General features: G+C 35.2%; 2 non-coding genes across 2 annotated transcripts; one reads left to right on the top strand and one right to left on the bottom strand.

Moving 5' to 3' along the window:
• Positions 1–72, bottom strand: TRNAT-CGU (transfer RNA threonine (anticodon CGU)). The gene has a single exon. It is a non-coding gene; the product is annotated as a tRNA-Thr (tRNA).
• A 659-nt stretch (positions 73–731) lies between these two features.
• Positions 732–803, top strand: TRNAT-CGU (transfer RNA threonine (anticodon CGU)). Its single transcript has one exon. It is a non-coding gene; the product is annotated as a tRNA-Thr (tRNA).
• Positions 804–7,474: the final 6,671 nt, after the last annotated feature.

The raw sequence follows: 7,474 nt of genomic DNA, 5'->3' as shown, positions 1-7,474 counted from the left end.
AGGCTCGGCAGGGATTCGAACCCTGGATCTTCGGTTTACGAGACCGACGCCGTACCACTTGGCCACCGGGCCACGACGTTCGCTTTCTCGATAAAGAAATATTGTATAATATTGTATCGAATGGAACAAGTGTATTTGAATTCGATAAAGGTATTTATTGTCCCATAAATTTCATCAATGAACAGAAATATTAAAACTAAGCCTATATTTAATTACTGTGATTATAATTACAGTAAAAACCTGCGGAAACCGGAACCTGAGTAAGGCTGAAATCTTTCAGAGATGGAAAATTCAAATATTTTTTAGTAAAACGATTGCATTAATCTAACGAATGTTTTCTGAAAGTCGGAACCTGTGAGAGACGGACGGGAAAGAGAAAATCGTCATGTTGAAATTCAAATATAGACGCAAAATCCGAAAATCGTATTGTCTGTATTTCTGAATCGGCACAGTTCCATCTACCTAGAAATAACTTATTTTTCATTAGAGGCAATTTCAAAGAACACAGAAGGGCTCAGTCTTTCATTTTCTTTTGAATCGACAAACAGTAATGACAGACCAGATCACCCAATTAAAAAAATACAGTTATAGACGACCTACAAATGTGATTTATTTTATCTGTTACAAGTCTTTAATTTATATGTAATCATGATTCTATAATAAATAACAACGAAAAAACTTTTTACAAAAAGGAATTATTTAAAATATATTTTTCAGAATAAATACGTAATGGCTCAGTGGCCAAGTGGTACGGCGTCGGTCTCGTAAACCGAAGATCCAGGGTTCGAATCCCTGCTGAGCCTTTTAAACCCAATTGCTCTTTTCTATCGACCAGACCCATTTTCGGAAAAAACTATCCACGGGTTTGTAGATGAGGTTGGAGTTTTGGTTTAAACGAAGTCAATTTAACGAAACTTTTCAATTTTTTTCGAAAAACAAGAACTTTCGTATTAAATATCTGAGAAATTAATTGAAAAGTAAGTCTTTGGCAGGCACAAAATACATTTTCCAATTTTATTCATAAGCGTAAAGTATCGAAGAATGTTAACACCTTCCAACGACAATCTTCTATCATAAATCTTTCTTGCATTTTAAAATTAATTTTACATAAAAAATCATATATATTTCTTACTTACAATATAAATGAAGACAATAGGAATATTTTTTAATTAATACAAGTTCTATTTTTACAATAGTCGCTTCTTTTTCATTGCAGAATGGATAATTTCAGTGTTTAAAAAGTGGCCCAAGTCGGGAGATGATAAGCAGGAGGAAAGCTTCTCGTCCTCCTCCACCTCTTCCTCTTCCATTTCCCTTCGAATGATTAGGGTGCTTCCGAAAGATGTTGAGCGGAAGTCTCCTACACCCGACAAGAAAAGGGGCGATTGTCATATCTCCGAACGAAAGCACCTCGTCTCTGGTCGAGTACCTGGGACGACGATACCCGGAAGTTGCGGAATGGACGGTGGAGAGGCAGTCGCGCGAGGTAGGACTCGACGGACAGGAGTCGAAAGGATCGACTGAAAAAATTCGTCAAGAGTAAGAAGCCTTGTGGAAAAGACTTTCCTTTTTCTGCAGAAAATAAATCTTTTCTCCGCCGAGTTTATCTTCCCCGAAGTCGACTTTGCCACGCGGAAATGACCTTTCACCCGACTAAGACTTAATGAACTGGACTCGGATTTTCATCTGGCTTGGTTTTTTTTCTAATTTACGGACAGACACGTCAGCGTAGTCCGAGGATTCGTTCTTTCACTTCAATTAAATTAATGTCCACAGAACAACGACGGTGTGATGTCTATCGTGGCAAAGTGACGACGAAAACATAAGGCAGTGTTTCTCTTATTTAAACGACTATAAGGGGCCGTCCATAAATTACGTAAGGGGGATTTCGGCAATTCTAGACCTCCACCCACCCCTGTGTAAGAAACCGTAATATTTTCTTTGATCCCCCTCCCCTTCCCTATCTTACGTAATATTTAGGCATAATTTTATAGAAATATTTTAACAAAAATAAAATTTTTTAATGAAACCCTAAAAAACCTTAGGTCCAAAATATATAATTATTAATTAGTTAATTAATATGTACTATTATTTATTAAAGACTATGTGAACAAATTTAAAAATATAAAAATTTAATAAATTCGAATGAACAATTTATTTTAAGAACTTTATTTTTTAATTATTAACAATCTTTTTATTATCATCATCATCATTAATCAACGTCATAATATTCATTTTTATATTAATTTTAATTTTCACAAAAGGACGCAAAAAACTTTGACAGATCGACTAGCTACTACACGTGTAAACAGAAACGTCATACAAAACAAAACAAGGGAGAACAGAAACCACATTCCGTTGCCATATTGGTTACATCTTGGCTAAGGCCAAGAAAATAAACTACATGTTGATAAAATGTGCTAGGTGCATCGGGGACTAAATCATAAAGGTTATAAAACACTATAACTGGGCAATACAACCGATGCTACTTTACGCGGCCTCTAGCTGGGATCATGTAACTAGTAAACATTCACTAGCAAGTAAATTACTCTCTCTCTTCAAAGACAGTTTGCCATCAGAATTTCAAAGTGCTGCAGAACTGTTTCTACAAATGCCTGTCTGATTCTAGCAGAGCTCCTTCCTTTGCCACTATGTATTGTAGAAAAGGTTCTAAACTACTACATCAGAACTACAAACATCAAGGCTCAACAACGGTCTCTACTCCTATCTACGGTTGTTCGAATGCTACCATATTGCAATTACCCTATCTCTGATCATCACCCTGTAAACAAGGTTATCCTTAGGGTACATTTGGTGTCATCTGCTTCCGCCATGGATAACCATACAGACATTAATATCTATACAGATGGGTCCAAAAGCCCCCCTTCATGTCTGCTCAAGTATCTGTATCTTCCTCCAAACTGACATATTTTTTCCAAAATATGTTAGAAGGTACAGATACCTTCACATATCAAGCTGAAGAAGATGCTATCTACCAATTCAAAAAGCCGACTTTGAGGCTAAGTCAGCTGCAAAGGACACTGACTTGGACTACACTCACATCTCTCTCTCACGCAGCAGCCTTAAAAATTATATTTATGACAACGCTATGCAAAAGTAGAATCAAGAATAGTTAAGCAGTAAAACTAGTAGAATAACAAGACTTTATTTTCCTAGTGTTGAATGCAGGTTCTCATCACCACTTAGAGATTTAACGTTTGCTACTGCTCAACTACTTACTGAGCATGTATAACCGGGCAGAAACTGCCTCTTGCTTTTGCTCTACAGAAAACCTAGACACCGTCGACCATATGATCTATTATTGTCCAATTTACGATCAAGATAGACTTATTCTGAAATTAGAAAACTTTACGCTTGGTTTCAGGTGGCCATATCCACTCGATAAGCTTTTTCAGAAGCCACTGTTTGATGCCTTTTACAATTATGTTCAAAAAATATGGAAGATAAGACTATAATTTCTAATTTCTAGTTTTACATTTTAGTTTTCACTAAAAACCGAATACTAATTTTATGTTTGCATTGTATCATGCATTTTGGTTTATGTATTCTTAATGTTATACACCCATAGGAGTGGTGCACTTATTCAAATTAAAAAAAAGAGAGAGAGAGAGAGAGAGAGAGAGAGAGAGAAACAACTACACGGCCTTTCTCCCATGATATAAAAATGTGTAAAGAGAGTCTGCTAGCATTATTATTCTATCACTTCACACCTGATGGCGTTAGTACAACGAGCGTTGAGTAGAAACTGCCAAATTAAAGCCAAATTCAAAACTCTACCACTCAACGAGATCAAAAAATAAGAATATTACGTAAGACGAGATCTATTGCCCCCCTCCCCTGAGTAAGAAATCGTAAGAAATTCTTGACCCCCACCCACACCAAAATACCTTACGTAATTTATGAACGGCCCCTAACAGGCAAGGTGACTTATTATACAAGGTATTATACAGACATTTACACTGTATTTAAACTGGTGTGCTACTGCTCACAAATTTCACATGTAGTGCATGCGAGCGGCCACTCGCATGCACTACAAGTCGACGTTAAACTTCAATAAAAATCAAAGAAAACACATTGTACTCACTATATGTGCAAACCTGAATAATAGTGACTTCAACAATTAAATTTGTAAATAGAATTGTCTTAATTGTAAATAAATTTTTACATTTAATAAAACTTAATATGAAATTTAATAACTGTTTGAAGATTCGATATTTATCAAAATAAATATTAAAAATTTACACATTTTTAGATTAATTTATAACTCTAGGAAACAAGTTCACGGGGTTTTCCCATAGAGATATTTCAGTTTTATGGCTTAATTTTACGCTTTTAAGGATAAAATTACATTGAAACAAATGAATTTTATTCGAAATGTTATTCGAAATAATACGCGTTCGATTGGCGGCGCATTGGTCGGCAGCGCGTTGTGACCCACCAGTAGCCAAGCGGTTCCGTTTCGGTCCTGGGTTTACGCCTCGCCAAGACGAGCTGGCCACGTGGAGTTTTCCGGGTTTTCTCCACGTCTGTAACGCCTGAATAAGGGCCAATTACCCTTAAAAACACCTCCCGAAAGACATTCCCCAAGGCAGATCGCCCAAGTGTTGCGTTGTCATAACTTAATAAAACAAACAAACAAACAAAGCAGCACATTGGTCGCCATGCGCCGACTGAATTGTTCATCATCGTCTTATGTCTTGACGTAATAATACAATTATTAAACAAAAAACAATTCATATCCAAACAAAAACATCTGAGATGTAAAAAAATTACGCTAAGCAAAAACTTATGAGAATTTAGACGACGGTCAACATTTTTCTTTGGTAAAGATAAACTTGGCACTTGGAAGCAGTATCCACCTGTATTATTCTTTTCCTAATTTCGCTTCAAAGCTTATCGTTAACAAAGAAAAAAAAAATTCTAATAAAAATTTTGATTGTCATAAGTTTTTACTTGGCTCAAGTTTTTTTTTTCATTTCAAATGTGTTTGTTTCGATTAACTATATACGAACTTCCGATAAAACCGGAAGTCATGTTATTTCAATTCAAAACTTTTCTCCTGAAAGCAATTAGTAGATAACCCGCACGACTCTATTGTTAAAGGAAAAGTATGATGTAGAGGGACAAAACACTACAATACTAATTTGAGGTGGAAAGCATATATTTTAAATTAACTAAATTAAAAATATGATTAAAAATTGCAGCCCGGCATTGTGATAATGTCATAATAAATAATTGCTCTTTAAACATTGTACTTTTTATGTAATTATAATATGATGTAACTGATAGTCAGATGACCGAAGCGGCTCAAGCGGCCGGATACGATTTTGGGGACCCAGAATCGTATCCGGCGAACAATCCCAGTAATTTTTCGGAGAGTGGTCAGTTCAGGACGAGCCCCTCCACACTACCCGGCCGTCTCCATTGTCTCCATGCCTATGTTTTGCGCTATTGATAGAGACCTCTTGTAATAAAACCTGTAGTTACAAACAACAGAATTGCGATTGAGCTAACAGCAAATTCGATGAATTTTCCTCTGGAATAAAGATACGAAATATTTGTAGCGAGGTAGGATGTAATACTTCTTACAGTAATTTCTTTTTATTTTTTCCGAATGAAAAAAAGACTCAGTTAAAAGAAAGGCATAGATTAATGCTGTACGCAGGGATTACTTTTATTTGTCTATCTTCATTAATTATAAAAGCATTCCTATGTTTTAATAGATATTTTATTTCCAATAAACAATAATGTCTGTCACTGTCTCTGATAATGTTATCTTGAGAACAGCATAGGCATGACATTTCTGGGCAATGCACTCTTCATTGAGCAGATAATATCTGGAGTTTTCTGTCAGTATATTATAAATGGATCCGCTGGAGATATGTGTTGGTTTGTTTTCTTATATCTTTTTCTTGTTCCAAAAAATCTGGCTAAGCCTTATCGCTTGTTTGTATTCTTCCTTTTTTAAAATTGCTGGTTTATTCCAAGATTGCGATAAACTTGTTCTTGATTCTATTTTTTCTTCTTTACTAATAAAAAAGTAAGACGTGCTGCGTGCTTACGTCTATCAAGAAGTCCTGCCCTACGTGAGCAAAAGACATTAATCATTTTCCATTGATCATTAAGTTGAAAAAATAATATATGGCCATTAAGTTAATATGCTTATGTTAATTCTTTTATCAGTTCCCTTACATCCTATGCTGATGATAGCAAATCTTGCATTAATATTTTTACTTTACACATAAAACATACATTTTTATAAAAATGTAACAGTACAAATGCATTTTTATAAAATTATATTTTAAAAGTTGATCAAAAGAAATGTAATATAGATGATTAACTTTAGGCAACTTTTACTGGAATTTGTTAGCTAGATTTATCTACGGTACTCGCATTTGTGGAATATATTTACCAAAAGCGGTATATTTTTGAATATTCTGAGTAACATTATGAAAATGGCCTGTTTATTTTAATTTTTCCCTGCTCTAATGGATTTTCTACCAAAAAATATGACAGAAAATAAAATTATTTCTTAAAACTATGTTCATTGCACCTATGTAAGTACACGTGTTTGTAACTAGATTTTTCAAATTTTCACTACAAAAGGGCGTTTTACAGTTGCGCCATCTGATTTGGGAAGAAAGCGTATTGTAGGCCTGGACGAATCCACGACGAGATGCTCAAAAAGCCATTTTAGTATACAGGGCCAAAAGGTTAAAACAGTCAAGAAGAGAAGATAACTAAAAATTCCCTTAAACTGCACCATTGGCACCAGGAAATTGTTTCTTTTCTATTGCAGTGTTTTTACTGCTATTACTTTTGCTTTTCGTCACTGCGCGCGATTAAAGCGTTCGGTAGTTTTCTTAGTCGAATTACGTTCTTAGTCCGGGTTCAGGTCACCAATGTAGCGTTTTTCCGCTATTACTTTTGCTTTTTGTCACTGCGAGCAATTAAAGCGAATGTAACGAGATCGTAACAAAAACTGAGTTTATTGCGTAACAGTTACATGACTCGACGACGCGGCTAACCTAGAACAATTGACTGTCCAAAAAGTCTTACTGGGTGAGTTCGGTCTTGTTCCAGGAAGTGATAACTCATACCACCTGGGGTTCGTTACGACAATTAAGATGTGGAGGGTGACGTTCACCACACTATAATATTATAATCACTTATCATTGTCATTACGTTCACACTAATAAAGTTTTATTCGATTCCAACGCTTCCTTCTTGAAGCATAGCTTTTTGTTAATGAGTGTACAGTATTTTGTATTTTTCTAATATTTTATATCTTTGCGTGCATCTACAACATTCTATATATTGTTTAATGGTACATTTCATTTGTTAAGATAAGACACAGCCTCACATCGAATAGACATTATCTTTCCATTTTTTCCCTATCCGCCCTATGGGTACTAAGAGAGTCTTTTAATCAAACCCATTGTAGATTCGGCTA

This window comes from Centruroides vittatus, unplaced genomic scaffold, assembly GCF_030686945.1.
Source record: "Centruroides vittatus isolate TY-2023 unplaced genomic scaffold, ASM3068694v2 contig_18, whole genome shotgun sequence".
NCBI lineage: Eukaryota > Metazoa > Arthropoda > Arachnida > Scorpiones > Buthidae > Centruroides > Centruroides vittatus.
Note: the sequence above shows the minus strand (reverse complement) of the source record. Positions and strands in the feature narration are given on the sequence as shown.